Here is a 20169-nt window from a genome sequence, read left to right as displayed (position 1 = left end):
ACTCTCGTGGCCTTGCCTGTCCAGAGTCTTATTCTAAGCAATAGCAAAGTGGCTCCTTCCAGGCAGTGGTCTTCGGATGTCTGTTACTAACGCTGTTTTGGTTTCTTCGAGAATTCCTAAGCCCAGCCTCTGTACCCACTGGTTCTCTCTACACCCTCCCTCTCCTCTCCAGCCAGGCAGTCTCCCTGGGACTGACCCTCCTTGGCACCGTGCATCAGCTGCTACCCACACAAGGCCCCAGAACACCCCACCATCATCCCTGCATCTCCCCTTAGCCACCCTATCCAGTCCCGCCTCTGTGCCGGCTTCCCAGAGGACTCTGGGCAGCAGGAATGGCACCTGCTCAGGATGCAGACGGCAGGTACCCCTCCCTCCGCCCCGAGCATCTGAGTGTGTCTTGTAGACACCACGGCGCCTTGCCATGCCACTCCCTAGGGAAATCTTGTTTCCCCTCCAACCCACAAGAATTCTCTTTGCCCCTGGAGGCCTGAGGTCCCAGGAACAGAGGAGGAAACCTGGGGAGCAAATAAGCTGAGATGTGCCAGCAAACCAAGCTTGATCCCATGGTTGACCTGCCAGTGTCTCTCTGTGGTGCAACTACTAACAGAATTCTTAGGAAAGCACCAATGTCCCCAGAAATGAAAGCTATCATCAAGGGTTTAGGATCTAAAATCACATTAAGAGTCAAGCAAACCACTGTTTTGGCCCGCTGCAGAAGTCTCTGGAAGGTGCGTGCTGAGGCTGCCTTGCCTCGCTGCGTCACAGGTACACGTGTGTTGGGAGTCATACAGTAACTTAGAGAATTTGGAAGACAACTTTCTCTCTTTGCCACAGATGCAGAAACAAGAGCGGGCTCCGCTGAGACAGAGGCAAAGACCGGGACGGCATCAGCAGCCACCGGCCCTTGAAAGACGACGGGCCAGCTCACCTGAGCTCTGTCTCCCGGCGGGGAGGGGAGCAGCGGCCTGTGTGCGCGTGCCGTTTCTCCTCTGTCTCATGCCTATACCTTTTCTTCTGTTTGGCCTTTGAAATGCAGCGAAAACCAGGTGCCCCTGGTTTCTTTTGTCCTCTCCCTTATTTATAGAACACGAGAGTACAGTCTCACAGGCTGGGGCTGAGGTCCACGGGCCTTTCACTTGTCCTCATTGGGTTTCAACGTATGAATCCTAGCAGGCCCCAGGAACGGGAGCACAGAATATGCAGGGTGTTTCTGTTCTGCTGCATCCAAGGAATACAGTTGGAAGCCATTGACTTAATTCTCAAATACCCTGTCAATCTGGAAGCGTGAGATGTGTTTTGTGTGCTGTCAGGATGGGCTCTAAATTGTGCCTCTAGGCTCGGCAGCAGACCAGAGCCTGGAGCCAGAATCCGTGGAGCTGCCATCCCGGAACCCTGACATCACCAGGCATTAGGCCCGGGCACAGCTTGGGACGTGAACCCTCCTGACGGTGGAAGATGCCTCTGCATCTTTCTTGGCAGAGGTACCTTTTGTCCCCTCCCGGAAGAGCAGCAACTTTGCTGATTTCAGTTCAGTTTATTTTCCCACTGTTAACATGTGTACATGGAAGTGTTTTCCAAGATGCTTACATTAGTGTCATGTTTTACAGATGATGTATAACAGTAGGACTTAGGTGAGAATCTTTAGCGCAGAATCTCTTGCTCCTGGTAACGAAGGAAACGCACGGGCGTCGCAGTGAGGTATGATAATTGATCTCACCATGGGCAAGTCGCGTCTCCTGAATTTCACCTTTGCCTTGGCATATATATTAGTAATTATTCTGATTAGAATAATGGCCTGCATTTTCAAAGTGTATAGTTTGCACTTAAAGTCTCTGCTTAACCTCCATGGTAATGTCACTTTCGCAGAGTTCTGCTGATGCTACAGACATCCAGAAAACCCAAGTGACGAAGCAGGAGCCTGCTCGTGGGCAGAAGGTGTTATTCCTGCTTCTGGCATTCTCCGGGACATTGTCCGGAATCTGTGTCTGGAAGGGATGAATGTTTGATTGGGAGATGGGTTAGTTTTCAAAATTCTTTTCTGAGTCCTCATGTTAAGAAGGGAAAAAGCAGTGCCTCGGTATCCCAAGATTCTGGAATAATGGACTAGTGTGCCCAAGTACATATGTATGCAGGAATCTCATGCCCAGGCCAGCCGGCATGCACAAAACCAGCACAGAAGGTGGCTTTCCTGAATGAGAATCCAGCTGACGGGGGCGGAGTGAACAGCCGTGTTTCCCAGTGTGTGCGCCCTGACCCAGCCGTGCTGCGGCTACGGGGGAAAGGGAGCTGCAGGCCAGGGCTCCATGGTCAAGGAGGAGGGAAGCACTGGGTCGAACCACGCGAGACAGGCTTCTTCACTCACTTGCATTGTGTATCTGCCAGAGAGGTGCGTGCTCGTCCCTGCCATCCTGGCCCAGGCCTCCATCCCTGCTCACCTAGACAAAGGCAGCAGCGTTCCACCTGGGGCCCTGTGGCTCTTTAGTCCTCCTTAACCCATTTTCCACACACAGCCGGAGGGGATCTTTTAAAAGATGATTTGACATGTCACTTCCCAACCTGAAGCCTTCCAGTGGTCTCCCATTGTGCTCAGGATAGACTTCAGCTGTAATCGTGGCCCAAGGCCTGCCCGCCCTTGCCCTGCCTCTCCTCTCCACCTCTCTTCTCCTTCCCAAAGGCCACCCTGGCCTCTTCCGGTCCTTGGAACACCTCAAGCCCTTTCCTGCCTCAGGACCTTTGCACTTGCTGCTTGTCTGCCTGGAAACTTCTTCCCTCTGATCTCCATGGTGGGCCTTTTTGTCACTTGGATCACAGCTCAAAAACACCTGTGAGAGGTGCTTTTCCTCATCCAGCTCTATCCTGTCCCCCAACCCCCCATTACTTTGTATACCATTAAAATGTGTTATTTTCTGTATAGAATTCATTATTCTCTGAAATTATCCTGTTTATTTATTGCTTTCTCTCTCCTTGCCTCAATGTGGGTCTCATGAGGACAAATTGGTGGCCTGGTCTGTCTCAGTCACACTGACCCCTTACATTTAGAACCAGGCCACGACTTGGAAGCCTCTCTAGGAATGCTTGCTGAGTAATGGCATGAACAGTGGGCACGTTTGTTGGAACCTGCTGAGGAAGCGGGTGGGGGCTGCGGGCACTCGTGGATCTGAGCCGTGTGCTTACCGCATGCAGCCCTGGCCCAGGCGGAAACCTCACCGTTTGAATGTGTTCGGTATTGGGAATGAGGGTGAGAATCAGAGGGCTCAGACTGGAAGGCATTCTGAAAGTCCCCCGTCACAGCCCCACATCTGGCATCCCAGGGCTGGGTATCACGGCAGGCGCCCGTGTGGCCACCTGGGCCCGCTTACAGAGGCCCGTCCTGCTGTTTGCACTGCAGGCAGAGTCCTTTTTGGGTGTCGGGGCCTCACGTGGCTCTGTCAACCCCCCACTGTTCCTGTGTCTGCGATTTTGCCCCCACTCCCTTTTCTGACCCCATCCCTGTAGGTGCGAGCTCCCATTTCACCTAAACGGCCCAGGAGGTTTAGGAGCATAGCGTCCTTGAGAGGGAGCGCTGGTTCAGCAGAGCAGCACAGGGACCCTGGCTTGGCCGCTTCTCCTTGACTGTGAGGCACCAGGTTTCCCAAGCTGCTGGCTCATCGAGCCTGGACACGTCTTCCAGCTTGAGGCCTCCCCTTCAGCTGACACACGGATGGCAACAGTGGTGTCAGAGCCCTAGGATTCCCCCCCACGGAGGGAGCTAAAATGATGACACTCTCCTGGCCAAAGCTGGGGGCCTGGCCTTGTCAGATGATGGGGTCTCAGGGGGTCGGCCTCCCACTTCATCCAGAGGACGCCAGCCTGCCCCTGGGCTCCCACGCCCACCGCTGCACACCTGTCCAGAACCTCCTTCCCATCCTCTGCCTTCCCATCCTCGGTCCTGGCCCTCTGGCTGGCCCTGCCCCCTGGCCTCCCTGCTGACTTCCTCTTCTAGACTTCCCGAGTCATCATCTGCTAATCAGGGAGGGCCAGTCTTGTCCATGCTCCTTGTTTCCAAGTTCCAGGGCTTCTACTGGCCCTTTCTCGTTCATCCCACTGTCACCTGTCTCTTCAGCCTCCCTTGGCTGATTCCCACATGCAGCAGCCAGAGAGTGTGGTGCGTTACGGCAAACGTCAGACTACTCTGCAAGTCTGCGAGGGAAGATAAATCAGCATAGTAAAGATTTTCCCTCCTAGTCACACTTTTTAGGAAGCAGAGTTTTCTAAATGTTTACAACCACCAGGCTGTAAAAGAGGAATGTGGACAGTGCCAGCAAATCCATGAAGACCCTGTTTGTCTCTGTGGTGTGAGCGCCATTTCCTTAGCTTGTGAGGAACATGGAGGGATGGAAGTGTTGATTGGCTAAAAGCCCTGGCAGGAGGAAGCGCACATGAAATGCGCGTGTCCTTATTCATGGAAAGGAGCATCTTCAGGACAGGCACCGGTGCCCAGAGAAGGGGAAATGACTTCAAAGACTCACACGGGGCATTTGTTGTTTCTCTGTGGGCCCACGGCCCTCTGTGAGATTGAGGTCTGACACAGACATGTGTAAATGGTGTCCTGTAGGATCCTGGGCCAGAAACGAGAGCTGGGCTTCAGAGCCTTGGGTGGGAGTGTCACACCACTAGCCGGGGCTCCAGTTATGTTCCTTTTGCAACTCAAGGCACATGAGCCTCCCGGGCAAAGGAACCCCTGCTGAAAGTTGAGTTCACAATAATAAATTACAAACCCCCATCAGGGAGCGTCTGCTGCAACAAACAGAAGAAGGGCATTCCAAGAGCTGGAAATAATAGAACCACCTGAAAGAGATTCTCAGATATGTTGAAAATAGTTAGAGAGAGTTGAATATGGATCACTTGACTTTTCTGTATGTTTGAAATCTATGATGAATTTTAAAAAGAGAATCAAAAGAGAGAGGTCAACAGTTTAAGTGAAAAAGTGACAGGAATTTTGATTAGAAATTGGAATGTACACCTACCCACCCCTTTCATCCTGTCCCCTTCTTCCTGGTAATCCATGCCATATAAAGCCAGTTTGCACTCCAGGTCAGCAATCAGTGGTACGTCATAGTCTCTATTCAAAATTCCTGAAACAGTATGGCATCTGACTCGTCAAACAAAAATACAGGAATTGATTTCTCATGGGCAGACAGAGCAGGTATGACTTTTCCCTTTGCTCAATCAGAGGAGAGTAAATGGATCCGGATGAGTTCGCAGTCACTGCTACTCAATAGCAGCCAGACGCTTAATTTCCTTGGGATGCCAGCCATATACAGAAATTGTTTGTTGCCATGGATTTTTGCTCTCAAGGTTTTTTCCTCTGCTTTTTCCAAGACTTGAGCAAAGCCAGTCTTGCTGAGAAATAAGTGAATTATTTTGAGTTCTTTGAATGGTTTTTCGTGAACTCTTTCCTTCCTTTGCCCCAAGGCCCACTGGACCATCAAAGAGATTTTAATACTAAGGTTGGAAAAGGAGCAGGGTCTTTGCTGGGCCACTTATCTCCATGCCTGCCCCTTAGCAGCTAGAACCCTGGGCACCCCCAGGAGACAGGAAGCCCTTGCTCTCATTTACTGGGCTCCTTACAAGGAACACATTACTTTTCAGATATCCCAAAGATACTTCAGACTTGGCACATTTCAGCGGAGACCTCTGGGTTCTCCTCCTCATTGGCAAGGACCACCAAGCCAGAAGCCCCCATAGTCCTCGTGACTCCTCCTCCCATTCATCCTCCCCCAGTCACTCACCCGCCCTTTCAGTTCTACTTCTCAGCATATTCCAAGTGGAGGGGGTGTTTTCTGCTGAGTAGGTTTGGGGCTGACTTGGAGATCGGAAGACCCAGCCCCAGTCCCAGGAAACCTTTGCTCAAGCCTTACATACCCCAGAAAAACTTTCCCTGCAAAGCTCCAGCCTCCATTGCCATCCTTGGCAGCCTCCCTTTCCTGGCCCCAACTCCAAGCAAAGCAGTGGTGCAGGGCTACAGAAATGCAGCCTGCAGGCGGACCTTCCTTGGAGTCTGTCCTTTTCTTGGAATCAGAGGCAAAGAAACAACAGTGAAGCAGAAAAATATTAACTAAAAATGAGTAATAATTCCTTCTTTATCCCTCTGCCATAACCTGAGCCATAGAATGGATTTCTCTTCTCTTCTCCTGCCCTTCCTGTGGGGATGGGAATGACACTGAAAATGGGGACAAAAGTGACCCTTAGCTCTCAAGCAGGAATATTTCTGCCCCTGCCTCTCTCCTTGATAAGATCAACTCCCCTCATGGCTGGCAAGGAATCAGGAAACACGAAGGGGAGCAGCGCTTCCTTAGGGGAGAAATCCCTGGTGTCTCTGTCAGAAAGAAGAACTTGCCATCTTTCCAGGAGGGTTAGATCTGGCCCGCCACATTTGCTGTGCATGTTTTCAACTGCAACCCTAGCCTTCAACGATTATTATTTTCACATGAGATGTTCCAAATGCTGATGGTCTGGTTCCACCCCTTGGGGTTTGCAATTAAAAATAGATCTTCATAGACCTAAATGTAAAAGATAAAACTAGAAAACTCCTAGAAGATAACCTAGAGGAAAATCTAGGTGCCCTTGGGTTTGGTGATGACTTTTTAGATACAGCACCAAAAACACGATCCATGAAAGGAAGAATTGATAAATTGGAGTTCCTTAAAATTAAAAATTTCAGCTCTGTGAAAGACACTGTTAAGGGAAAGAAGAGACAAGCCACAGACAAGGAGGAAAATCTTTGCAAAAACACATATATGATGAAAGACTGGCATTCAAAATATACAAAGAACTCTTTAAAATCAACAATAAGAAAACAGACAACCCAACATAAAAATGGACAAAAGACATTAACAGATACTTCACCAAAAAATATCGGAAGATATAAAAAGATGCTTACCAGGGAATTGCAATTTAAACCAACAATGAGACACCCCCACACACCTATTAGAATGGCTAAAATCTGAAACACTGACAACACCAAATGTTGTTGATGATGTGGAGCAACAGGAGCTCTCATTCTTTGCTGGCGGGATGCAAAATGGTGCAGCCACTTTGGAAAGGCAGTTTCTTACAAAACTAAACATACTCGTACCATACGACTCAGTAGTGATACTCTTTGGTATTTATCCAAGTGAGTTGAAAACTTATATCCACACAAAAATGCGCACATGAATGTTCACAGCAGTTTTATTCATAATTGCCAAAACTTGGAAGCAAACAAGATATCTCCCAATAGGTGAACGGATAAACAACTGAGATACATCCGTGCAACAGAATATTATTCAGCACTAAAAAGAAGTGGGCTATCGAGCCATGAAAAGACATGCAAGGACCTTAAATGCATATTACTAAGTGAAAGAAGATAATCTAAAAAAGTTGACATACTGTACTGTTTCAACTATATGACATTTTGGAAACGGCAAAACTGTGGAGAAAGTAAAAATATTTGTAGATTTTAGGGTTTCGGGGGAGCGCGGGTAGGGAGGAATGAATAGCTGGAGCACAGGGGGTTTCACAGCAGCGAAACTATTCTTTATGCGACTGTTACAGTGGACGCATGTGAAAACCTGGAGAATGTACAGCAGGAAGACTGAAGCCTATGCAAACTATATAACTATGATTAGTTAATAACAATGTATTAATGTTCGCTCATCAATTGTAACAAAGGTACCATCCTAACGCAAGATGTTTACAATAGAGGCAACTGTGTGGGAGTGAGGAAGTACGGAACTCTCTGTATTTTCTAGTCAATTTTTCCGTAAATGAAAATTGCCCTAAAAAATGAAGTTTATTAGTTTTTAAAAAGGGGGGAGTTCTTAAGGGCCAAGGGCTCCCAGAGTTAGCCTTGTAGCTGAGGCCCAAAGCAATTTTGGGACATTTCAAATGGACTCCTAGCATCAACCAAAAGTAAGAGTGTATTAGGTATTCTGGCATGCTTGCCAAAACAACTTTGAACTCTAATGATAAAGAAGATAAATTTTCTATCAATCCATCCAACCAGCACTACATTTTTAGACTTGACCGGTCTAAAAACCTGGATGGAAGACAAGGTCACCTGTCCTGAATGCTGATGCCCGGGGTGGGTGCCACTCTCATGGTGTCCCTGACCTCAGACAGCCATGGTCTCGAGGCATTGCTGTACCCGCTCATCTCCCAGCTGATGGAGAGTCAGGCAGCAGTGCCTGTCACAGAGATGTCAATGCAGCGCTCCCGCTCGTCTAAGCTCAGCCTGCTCCTCCGGAAAGAGAGGGTGACATCAGCCATGGCCAGCTCCCAGGAGTATTGCTGTGAGAGTAAAGTGGCTGTTCTGAGTGACCTGAAGTCACTGCAAGCTTACTACAGCTAAGAGGTGATCATCCCGTTCTCTGAGTGGGGGCATCCGGAGGTTTGGCTTTGCCTACTTTCTCTCGTTAGATTGCCAGCCTTTTGAAGAAGGCCAGAGGACAGGAGACATTTCTTTTTTCTTTTGTTATTTTGACCTAGAACTTTCTCCAGCGACAATCCGTAGTACCCAAGCCAGGCAGGAGCCCATCCAAGACAGAGGTGGATGTTGTCTGTCTCGCTCCTTGAGGAAACCAGAGATTGGCCACTCAGTCCATTTTATTATTTTTTTAATTCACAGATTATTTTATTACTCTGAAAGCCAATGACAAGGATCCATTCCCACATTTCTAGATCCAGGTTTGAGAGGACAACATTTTCAGAGATGACTGTGTAAAGCAGGGAGTATGTGCAAAGTATTGGGAAAAATATGTAAGCGAGGGCAGCCATCTTAAAGCCTGCTGCTGAGGCGCTCAGAAAGCGTGTTTGCGGGCATCACACAGGTCCTGAGGGGTGCTCCAGGGACACTGCGTCTTAGCCATCACTGAACCGCCACATCCAGAGACAGAGGAACAAATTACACCTGTGCCTGCGTCAAGCGCTGTGAGGGAGGAAGGACAGCTGAATGACTCGGGGCACCGCCCTGACCAGCCAGCTTCCCGATGTGTCCCTGCGCTTCACACGCCCTCTGTCCAGCAGGAGCCTCTACTGATGCTGCGAACGTGCAGCCAAGTGACTGCAGGAACTCACAGCCTGAATGATGATTGTTTCTCTATCAGAATATCAAACTTTTAAATTCTTAAGAAAGCTTTTATTTTCTAATAGTTTCAGACTTATAGAAAAGTTGTGAGTGCAGTATAGAGAGTTCCTATATACACCACTCCCAGTTTCCCCTTACACCTTGCATTGGTGTGGTACATTTGTTACAATTAATGAGCCAATATTGGTACTTTATTAAGTAAAATCCACACTTTATTCGGATTGCCTTATTTTTTACTTAACATCCTTTTTTCTGTTCCAGGACACCACATGACATTTAGTTGTCATGTCTCCTTAGGCTCCACCTGCTGTGACAGTTTCTCTGCCTCTCCTTGTTTTGATGACCTTGACAGATTCGAGGGCAGGCATTTTGTAGAGTGTCCCTTAGCTGGAATTTGTCTGATGTTTTCCCCATGGTTAGACTTGGGTTGTGGGTTTCAGAGAGAAAGACCACAGAAGTGAAGTGCCTTCTCATCACATCCGATCAAGGGTACGTGCTGTCACCCCGACTTTGATCACCTGGCTGAGGTCGTGTCCGCCAGGCGTGCCTGCCAGGTGTCTCCACTGTGGAGTTACCCCGCCCCTTCCATGCTGTACTTTCTGGAAGGAAGTCATGATGTGTAAGGAGTGGGCAGCTGGCTCCACCTCATCAGGGCAGAGTACATTCATAAGCTATGTGGACTTCTGCATGGAAGATTTGTCTATTCTACCCCATTTAGTTATTCAATCAATCACTTATTTATATTACTATGGACTCATGGATATTTATATTACACTTTGAGTTATAAGCCAATACTATGTTATTTATTTTGTTGATCAAACTGTCCCAGTGCTGCCATTGCGAGCTTTTTCAGTTGGTCCCTGTGTGTCTTTGACACACGGCCATAACTGAGCCTTTATGGAGCACTTCCTTACTTTACGCACTATCAGATGCTCCAGGCTCATCTTATACATCCCAGGCCTAGACTCGGCCATTTCTCCAAGGAGCCCTGGTTTCTTTTTATTAGAGAATGATATAAGAAACCAAGATCTGGGCAATTGGTATACTCATTGCTACTGGGGTCTTATTGCTTCTAGGCCCTTCTAGAGCAAGAAAATATGTGTGTACTAACTTGTTTATATACACGTATCTATAAATATTTCTATATGTGGTCAGATTTATCTATAGTAAGCTAAACACAGATTCATACTGATGTCTCCAACTCTAATCTATCACCCCATGGATCATTCTAGTCTCCTCCCTTCACTTATCCATAAACTACCACTCCAGTAGTGAGAAATTTGGCTCCAACTGCCCACCATCCATTTATTTAATTGTTCAATTCATATATATATATATATATAATTACACTTACATTTGTCTTACAATTGTTAACCCTTACCCTTATGGGAAATACTTTATCAACTAGAGTTTGGTACCTATGTACAGTTCCTTTCACCTTTAGTTTTTTGTTTGTTTTTTTTTGCTGAGGAAGATTAGCCCTAAGCTGACATCTGTGCCAGTCTTCCTCCACTTTATATGTGGGTCGCTGCCACAGCATGGCTGACAAGTGGTGTAGGTCTGTGCCCAGGATCTGAAACTGTGAACCTGGGTCGCTGAAGCAGAGCACGCCGAACTTAATCACTACACAATGGGGCTGGCCCCTGCCTTTAGTTTTACATCTCCACTCATTTCCAAAGTGACTTAGGTCAGCACCTTTACCCCCACCTCCTTCAGTGAAGTTATTACATACATTTGTTGCACAGTTAAATTCTTTTGTCATTATCCTCATTCTGTTGTGGGATTTTCCAACCTCCTAAATGGCTTTTTAATTTACACAAATTAAGTTTCATTCTTTGCGCCATAAAGTTCTAAGGGTTTGACAAAGGCATAGTGTCATGCATCCGCCATTACAGCATCATACAGAAAGTTTCACTGCCCTAAAAAAGTCACCTGCGCTTCACCTATTCAAGTGTCTTCTCCCAAAACCCCTGGCACCCACTGACCTCTTTACTGTCTCTATAGTTTTGCCTTCTCCAAAACATCTTACAGATGGAATCATCTAGAATGTAGCCTTTTCGGACTGACTTCTTTTACTTAGCAAAATGTATTTAACATTCATCCGTATTTTTGCAAGGCTAATTCCTTTTTATCACTAAATAGTATTCCATTGAATGGATCAACCACTGTTTATCCCTTCACTTGCTGAAGAATGTCTTGATTGCTTCCATTTGGGGTGATTATGAATAAATCTATAAATATTCACATACAGACTTCTGTGTGGACGTAATTCTTCAGATCAGTTGGACAAATACCTAGGAGCGTGATTGCTGGGGTTTATGGTAAGACTTTGTTTTGCTTTGTGAGAAACTGCCAAACCATCTTCCAAAGTGGCTGCACCATTTTGCATTCCCACCAGCACCACGAGTTCCTGTTGCTCCCTCTCTTCTCACCAGCAACTGGTATTGTCAGTTTTTTGGATTTTGGCCATTTTGCTATGTGTGTAGTGGTATTGCATTGTTGTCTTAATTTGCATTTCCCTAATGACAAATGATTTTAAACATCTTTTCATATGCTTACTTGCCATCTGTATGTCTTCTAAAGATAATTTTTTTTCCTGAAGAAGATTAGCCCTGACCTAACACCTGTTGCCAATCTTCCTCTTTTCTTGCTTGAGGAAGATTAGCCCTGAGCTAACATCCATGCCAGTCATCCTCCACTTGTTATGTGTGGGCTGCTGCTACAGCATGACTGACAAGTGCCGTAGTTCTGCACCCAGGATCCAAACCCATGGACCCAGGCCGCTGAAGTGGAGTGCGCTGAACTTAACCACGACCCCACAGGGCCGGCCCATAATTTTTATTTTTAAATAATTTCAAACCTACAGAAAAGTGTCAAGTACGGTACAAAGAACTTCATTACTCTTGAACAGTATGAAAATAAGTTGCTGGCTTGATGCCTTGTCGCTCCTTAAAACGTGAATGTGTATTTCCTACCAACAAGGACATTCTCCTAAACAATGAGAACACAAAGCTACAATTGGAAAATTAACATTGGTATATTACTAACATCTACTCCTCAGACCTCACCCCAGTACCATCAGTTGTTTTGATAACATCCTTTATAGAAGAAGGGTGGCGTCCAGAGTCACGTGATGCATTTAATTGTCCAGTCTTCTAGTCTCCTTCGACCTGGAGCTGTTCCTCAGTCTTCCCTTGACTTTCATGACCTTGACACTTTTGCAGGTTACAGGCTGTCACTTTGTAGACTGTCCCTCAGTTTCATCTGACTCATGTCTCCTCACGTTTAGGTTCAGGTTTTGTTTTGGGGGCAGGATTTTGCAGAGGTGATGCTGTGCTCTTCCAGCTGCAGCCTATCAGGTGGCACTCGATTTCAATTTGTCCCGCTGCCGACGATGGTACCTTGATTAAGATGTACCTGTATTTGCCAACCGTCTTTACTACGAAATTATCCTTCTACCTTTGTAATTAATGAACATTTTGTGGGGAGGTGCTTTCAGACTAAGTCAACATTTTATTCCTCATCAAACTTCCACCCACTCATTGTAGCATCACTGATGACCGCTAATGAATCAGTTACTGTGGTGGTTGTGAGATGATTTTCTCCACTGTTCCTTACATGCGTGGCTTCCCTATTCGACTACAGGGAAGCATTCTATTGCTCTCCCCATTATTTATTTATATCAGTATGGACTTACAGGTTTCTGTTTTATTCGGTGGATTATAACTGCCCCAGATTTGGCCAGTCGGAGCTCCTTCTGTGTCCTTTTGACATATCCCCATCATTCTTTGAGTACTTCCTTATTTTCTGGCATAACAAGATGTTGTTCCAGGCTCATCATGGACTTTCCCTGCCCAGGCCTTTTGTGGAGAATGATATTTAGAAAGAAGGGTCTGGCCACTAGGGGAGCTCACGGTTTTTGGGGTGTCACTGCTCCCAGGGACTCTCCATGAACAGAGACACATGAATACATGGATGCATATACATACATACACACATTTATATATACACACACACATTTATGTCTGCATTTCTTATATCTATCTTTTTGTATATGGAAAACCATGAATTTGCACTGATAACTCCCATTTTCATCTAATCCTAAAGGTTCTGTATTAGCTTCCTAGGGCTGCCATAGCAAAATACCACAGACTGGATGGTTTCAACAATGGAAATTTAATTTCTCACGGTTCTGGAGGCTGGAAGTCCAAGCTCACGGTGCCGGCAGGGCTGTGTCCCCTAAGGCCTCTCTCCTTGGCTTGTAGGTGGCCGCCCTCCTGCTGTCACTTCACACTGTCATCCCTTTGCGCACACGTGCCCCTGGTGTCTCTCTGTGTGTCCTAATGTCCTCTTCTTATAAGGACACCTGTCATACTGGATTAGGACCCACCCTAAGGGCATCTTTTTAACTTAATCACCTCTTTAAAGGCCCTGTCTCCAAATACAGCCACATTCTTAGGTACTGGGGGTTAGAGCTTCAAGATACGAATTTCAAGGGGGAAACAGCTCATAACAGGTTTATTCCAGTTTTTTCTCCCTTTCCATGTATGAAACTCCTTTTTCTAACAATGAGAAGCCTGGCTCCCATTATATTCGTATACTTACAAGTTAGATGGGTGCCCTCTATATTACCAGTCTCTTGCTGCTGCTGTCTCTGCCCCCACACAGATGCGCTCCTTATCCCCCTTGGGGTCAGATAGCCCAGGCTGTGCTCCCCTACCCACACTAAACGTAGTCACCTTCCTTATCCCACTAAGACTCCAGTTCCTCACTCTGGCACCCTCCTCATCCTGCTTTCGTTCCAGCTTCTGGCCCAGGCTGCTGCCACTGCTCCCCCCACCCCTACACGCATCCTCGCATCTCACTGGGGCTCCAGTACCCCACAACAGGCTTCACAAATGCCCCTTCGCCCCGCTGGGCTCCTGGGCTCCATGCCAGGCTGCCAGCACTGCCCACCCCCACCTGATAGCAGACGCCTATTTTGCTGGGCCCCACCTAGTGGCTTTCAGATGGAGGCAAGGAAGAACTGATTCCCAATGGGCTTTGGGACCCCAAATCTCAGGCTGAGGGCATGACTGGATCCACTGGGGCTCTTTATTGCAAATGACAGAAACCTACTCTGGCTAACATGAGCAAAAATAATTATTATTGAAAGGACGTGGGACAAGACAAAGAATCAAATAAAAGCTAGATAGTCAGTCACAGGTAGGTTGGGAACAAAGGTGGCCTAAGGATGTGGGGGGATAGGAAGGATTTGGGGGTGCTGCCATCAGAATGGCTCAGCACAAACCATTTTCCTCCCTGGCTCTCTCCACTGAAAACTTGGATTCCTGGCAAGGGGTGTGTGTTGGGCCAACATAGGGAAGACAGGTCCCCAAAGGAGAAGCAGGGCCTCGTTGCCCACTGCAGCAGGCGGTGTCAGCTGAGAGTGGAAGGTTTTGGTCCTTGCGTTGGTTTCCCAGGCTGTCATAAAAATACAACACTGAGTGGCCTAAACAACCAGAATGTATTTCCTCACAGTTCTGGAGGGTGGAAGTCTAAGATCAAGGTGTCGGCAGAGTTGGTTCCTCCTGACAGCTGTGAGGGAAGGACGTCTTCCAGGCCCCTCTGCCAGCTTCTTGAAGCCTGAGGCATTCCCTGACTTGTAAATGGTGTTCTCTTTCTGCCGTCATATCATCTTCCCTCTGTGCTTGTCTGTCTCTGCATCCAAATTTCCCCTTTCCATAAGGACACCGTCATGTTAGATCAGGGCCCACCATACTCCAGTATGACCTCGTCTTAACTTATCCAATAACATCCGAAACGATCCAACTTCCAAAAGAGGTCACGTTCTGAGGTACTGAGGATTAGGACTAAAACATAGGAATTTGTGGGAGGGATGCAATTCAATCCATAACAGTCCTTTTGGGACATCCAATTCAGTGTCTCAGGAAAGACAACATTCCAGATAGTACCTTTTCCCACCCTTGTGTATCCTGCTCAGTTCTGGAAGAAACCTCAATCTGGACAAATCAGAAAACTCAAACTGATTATGTTCCTGGTAAAAATAAATCCACTCGAATGGAAATTTCACGTGAATTCATGGCTACAAGTAATCCCAGTAGCAGAAAAATACATCAGGAGCTGACACCTCCTTCTCCTGCGGAGGGAAACATGACCACTCAGAGCCCTGGAGTCCCCCTGTGACGTCCATCCAGGCACAGGTGACTGATTTTCAGATATCTGTATTTGTCATTCTGATTAATAAGATCCAAGGTAATTTTAAGGTGTTCACAAATTCTTTTACTATTTTGTATTTGCTAAATCAACACACACGAGAAATACAACAGCTATGTTGGAGGTCAGCAATATTTTGTGTGTTAAAAAAGGATCTTCCTACTCAAAAACAAATGGGAACTTCAAGACTTACTATAAAATTATAGTAATCAAGAAAGTGTGGTTCTGGCAACAGGATCGAAAAATAGATCAGTGAAGAGAATACAGGACTTGGAAGCAGATACTCCATGGTCATTTGATTTTTGACAAAGACATCAAAGCAACAACGGGAAGAGAAAGTCTCTAAGAAATGGTGCTGGGACAACTGGACATCCACATAGGAACAAAAGAGAATCTCAACTCTTGTCTCAGTCAGGCTTTGATCAGAGAAGCAGTGCCATCGTGAGTGATACAGAACTAGGTTTCATCATAGGAGTTAGACCTCACCAATTGTGAGAGCTGGTTACACAACCTATGTCAGGCTGTTGCTTTTGCTGAGGTGTCAGGCCTGAAATTGGCCGGACCGGTAGACAGGAAGGAAAAATGGAGGTGAGGAGGGGGAGAGCAAGGACAAACTGGAATCCACAAGGACAAACTGGAACCTGCATTTGCCTCTCACCACCACTCACCTCCGTGGCATGGGCACCCTACGGAAAAAGCAGCGCTCCCTGGCCCGGACTCAGAGAAGCGGAAGGAGGTGAGGCGCAGCTGGAGGAAGTGTGCGGATGGCTGCTGCCCAGCACCAACAAGGTGATCCAGCAGATAAGTGACAATGGCCTGGCCCTGGATGGATCATTGGAGCTTAAAGATGGCACTTTCTTCACTTCTACCTTCCAGGTATGGCACAAATTTCTCTTGTGCTCATCTCTAACCTAGAACCATACAGGGAAAGGGAATATACAGTTCCTTCTTAGCTAAGTTGACCCAGGAAAAAGTCTGCACAACCTGCACCTCACACAGTAAAAAATCAGTTCAATATGGCTCAGAGATCTAAACATAAATGCTAAAACTATAAAGCTTCTACAAGAAAACACAGAAGAATATCTTCGCAACTTGAGTAGGCAGATATCTAATGCATGACCTAGGGAGCAATAATGATGAAAGGGACAAGTGATGAAGCAGACCGCATCAAAATTAAAATCCTCTGCTCATAAGAGACTGATGATTCCAAATGCTGGCAAGGATATGGGGCAATTTCATACATTTTTGGTGGGGGAATGTAATGATGTCTGTAACTGACTTTGAAATGCATCAAAACATGAATGAGGCAGATTGTAGTTTCCAAAAGTGACCACAGCAATATCTCCCTTCCTACCTGCCCTGTACAACCGTGGCAACCAAGGGCACGTGTGCCACTCCCCTTTCTAGTCTCAGAGTCTAATTCCCCTCCCCCTAAATCTGGTGAGTTTGTGACTGCTTCAACCAATAGAGTTCAGTGGAAATGATCCTGTACGAGTTACAAGGCCGGGCCCGAAAAAATCATGACACTTCTGCTTTGTTCACAGGAACACTTGTGCTTGGAGCCCTGAGCTGTGGGGTAAGAAGTTCAACTACCATGAGACCAACGTGCTATGATGAAGCCAACTCAATGGAGAGGCCACATATCGTCACTCCCTTCTGTTGTCTCAATCTTCAAGTCATCCTGGCCCAGCTGCCAGACACATGAGTGAAAGACCTTCCAGCTATTTTCAGCTCTTTGCCGTCAAACCACCCCAGCCTCAGAAGCCTTCCAAGCAGAACTTTTCACTGTTTCATGAGGTACGGAAAGAGAGAGATGAACTAAAGAAGGAAGTACTCAGTTTTAAGCAGAATTTAGAGGTGAGAGTAGCTGGATTCAAAACCAATTTCTCATTCCAAGTTTATCCTGGGAGAAGATTCTCAAATTAAGAAAGAGCTTCAGGGCAAGGCTCAAATCCAAGATACTGCCAGGAAAACATCTCAGGGTAAAGGTGAGGCCAAGTGCCCAACTGCAAAACTCTTCATTAAGGTGTCAGGAAATTTTCAGGTGGTGCCTTGCAGGCCCTTTCAACCAGACAAAAGCTGTTTAAGGATACTAACAGCATGCTTTGCAGACCTTCTGCGTTAAAAAATAGAACTTCTAAGAATCTTAAGGGCACTGTCCCACAGCAACCTCATGGGGAGCCAAAGTAGAGGATTTATTTTGAAGAGATTTGTGAGTATGGCTTTTATTTAATGGAATGGGTTACAAATTGATACAGAAGAAGTCCACAAAGGTTTTAAAGGAATTGAATTAGATTGGCCTGAAAGGGAAAGAGACAATTCAAAATGAAAAGAGGCCTTTGAACTCCCACACTTTTATGGGCAGGAAGCAAGCGAGTAGAGAAGTCCACTTTGCAAATGCAGGACATTTCTCATGAAAAAGGAAGGTGACTCAGAGGGCAGAGCCAAGAGCCATGGAAAACAACTCCCAAGGAATCGGCAATTTGTACTCAGTTAGATTTCAGAAGTGCTGTGGTCCAATGTCTCCCACATGCCTCCCATTTTCTCCCTTTTCAAATAGGAGTATCTGTGGTGATTATCCTATTACTGCCTGCTCTTCTGTGTAAGCGGATGGGTGGCTGATAACATGTCCATTTATTTTATAGACCTTCAAATAGCGTACTCAAGGAACCACACCTGAGGGGCCTAATTCATACATGGACCTGATTTATATGCAGAAATCTTGGACTTTGAGTCTGAACCTGATGCCTTAATGGAATGAGACTTTTGGGAGCTCTTAGGGTGGGCATTTTGCATAAGGATTGTTATGACCAAAGGGGAAAATGTGACATCTCCAAAGATGACTGCAACAAGAGCTCCCATCCCATATCTTCTACAAAGTGGCTTTGCCACTTCACCATCAAGAGGTGGGGTCTAAATCTCCTGTTTGAATCTGACTGCTTCAACCAGTAGGCAGTGACACTCTGTAACTCGAAAAGCCGGGTTATAGAGGCAATGCAACTTCTGCCTTGTTCGCCCAAACTCACACTTGCAGCCCTGAGCTGCCATGAAAGAAGTTCAACTACCTTGAGTCTACCATCCTGGGAGGAAGTCTAGGCTACCTGGGGAGACCACACACAGGCTCTCTGTTGGTAACCCCAGACATGTGAGTGAAGGTGCTTCCAGATAATTCCAGTCATCAGCCATCAGGTCTTCCCAGCTGAGGCCCCAGACAACACAGAGCAATGACAAGTCAACCCTACTATGCCTTGTCTGAATTCCTAACTCACAGAATCCACGAGCATAAAAAAATGGCTGTCGTTTTAAGTCACGAAGTTTTGAGGAGTTTGTTACACAACAACAGTAACCAGAACAGATGGATTGCTAGATGGATAGAGAGCTGGACAGATTAATAGATATGTGATAGAGCAAGGACAGCTAACCCTGGTGGCTACGATTCGGTGCTCTCACCGTCACAGCCCAGGTTGGTTTCCCGGTCAGGAAACCACACCCTTTGTCTATCCACTGGGATGTCATATTGGATGTCTATTGGCTGTGGCAGCTGCATGTTGCTGCGATGCTGAAAGCTATGCCACTGGTATATCAAATACCAGCACGGTCACCCATAGTAGATGGGTTTCAGCAGAGCTTCCAGACTAAGACAGACCAGAACAAGGACGTGGCCACCCACTTCTGAAAAACTGGCCATGAGAAGCCTATGAATAGCAGCGGAGCATTGTTTGATAAAGTGCCAGGAAGATGACAGGACGGCGCAAAAAGACAGCAGGGTTCCGCTCTGCTCTGCACAGGGTCACTAGGAGTTGGAATTGACTTGAGGGCATTAGCAATAAGCAAGCAAGTATAGTTAAATGTTAATCGTAGAATCCAGGTGGGACATACATGAGTGTTCACAGCCCAATTCTCTCAATTTTCCTGTATATTTGGAAGTTTTTACAGTAGAATGTTGGTAAGGAAAGAAAGAATAGGAACAAATGTGAATAAGAGAAAAAGCACTAGCTAGCATTGATCATGTATTAGACTCTGCTAGGGCTCAGGCCAAGCACTTTTATATTTATCATCTCATTTAATCTTTTCAATAGCCCCATAGGTTGGTGCTATGATTTTCTCCATTTTACAGGTGAGAAAATTGAGGCTCAGATAGGTTAAGTCACATATCTAAGGTAATAATGCTTGTAAATGGTAGAGGCGGGACTCTCGTTCAGGTATGTGTGATCCCATAATGGATGCTGTTACCTTCCTCTGGTCTAGAGCACCCAGCATTCCTGTCCACCCTCCATCCATTTCTTTGAGAGAAAGAGAGTTAAAACTCAACAAACGGGGGCTGGCCCAGTGGCACAGTGGTTAAGTTCATGCGCTCCACTTCGGTGGCCCAGGGTTCACAGGTTAAGATCCCGGCCATGGACCTACACACCACTCATCAAGCCATGCTGTGGTGGGTGTCCCACATACAAACAGAGGGAGACTGGCACAGATGTTAGCTCAGCAACAATCCCCCTCACCAAAATAAAAAAAAAAAAAAAAACACAACAGACGGCTTCTAATAACTCCTTAATTTTTATACCTCTCCAGTATTAGATTGTATTTTTATGGAAGGAAAAACAAAGTTCTTATATTCTCTTCCTTCTGGGATGGCATTGTCTTCTTCCCATCATGCTCGGCAGTTGCACATCCTTTTCCAGGTGCTAAGAAAACTTACTCACGTATTGGGCTCCAAAGGTGGTACGGAGTAGTCATGCTGAGTGTCTCCTTTTGTTCCCACTGTACTCTGAAGGAAGGAGAGGTTCTTTTTGTGAATGAGAACCTGTGATGCTCAGAGACTTTCAATAAGTTGGCCAAGGTCTGGCAGC

The sequence above is a fragment of the Equus asinus genome, chromosome 26 (genome assembly GCF_041296235.1).
Source record: "Equus asinus isolate D_3611 breed Donkey chromosome 26, EquAss-T2T_v2, whole genome shotgun sequence".
Lineage (NCBI taxonomy): Eukaryota > Metazoa > Chordata > Mammalia > Perissodactyla > Equidae > Equus > Equus asinus.
This window is presented reverse-complemented; position numbering follows the sequence as displayed.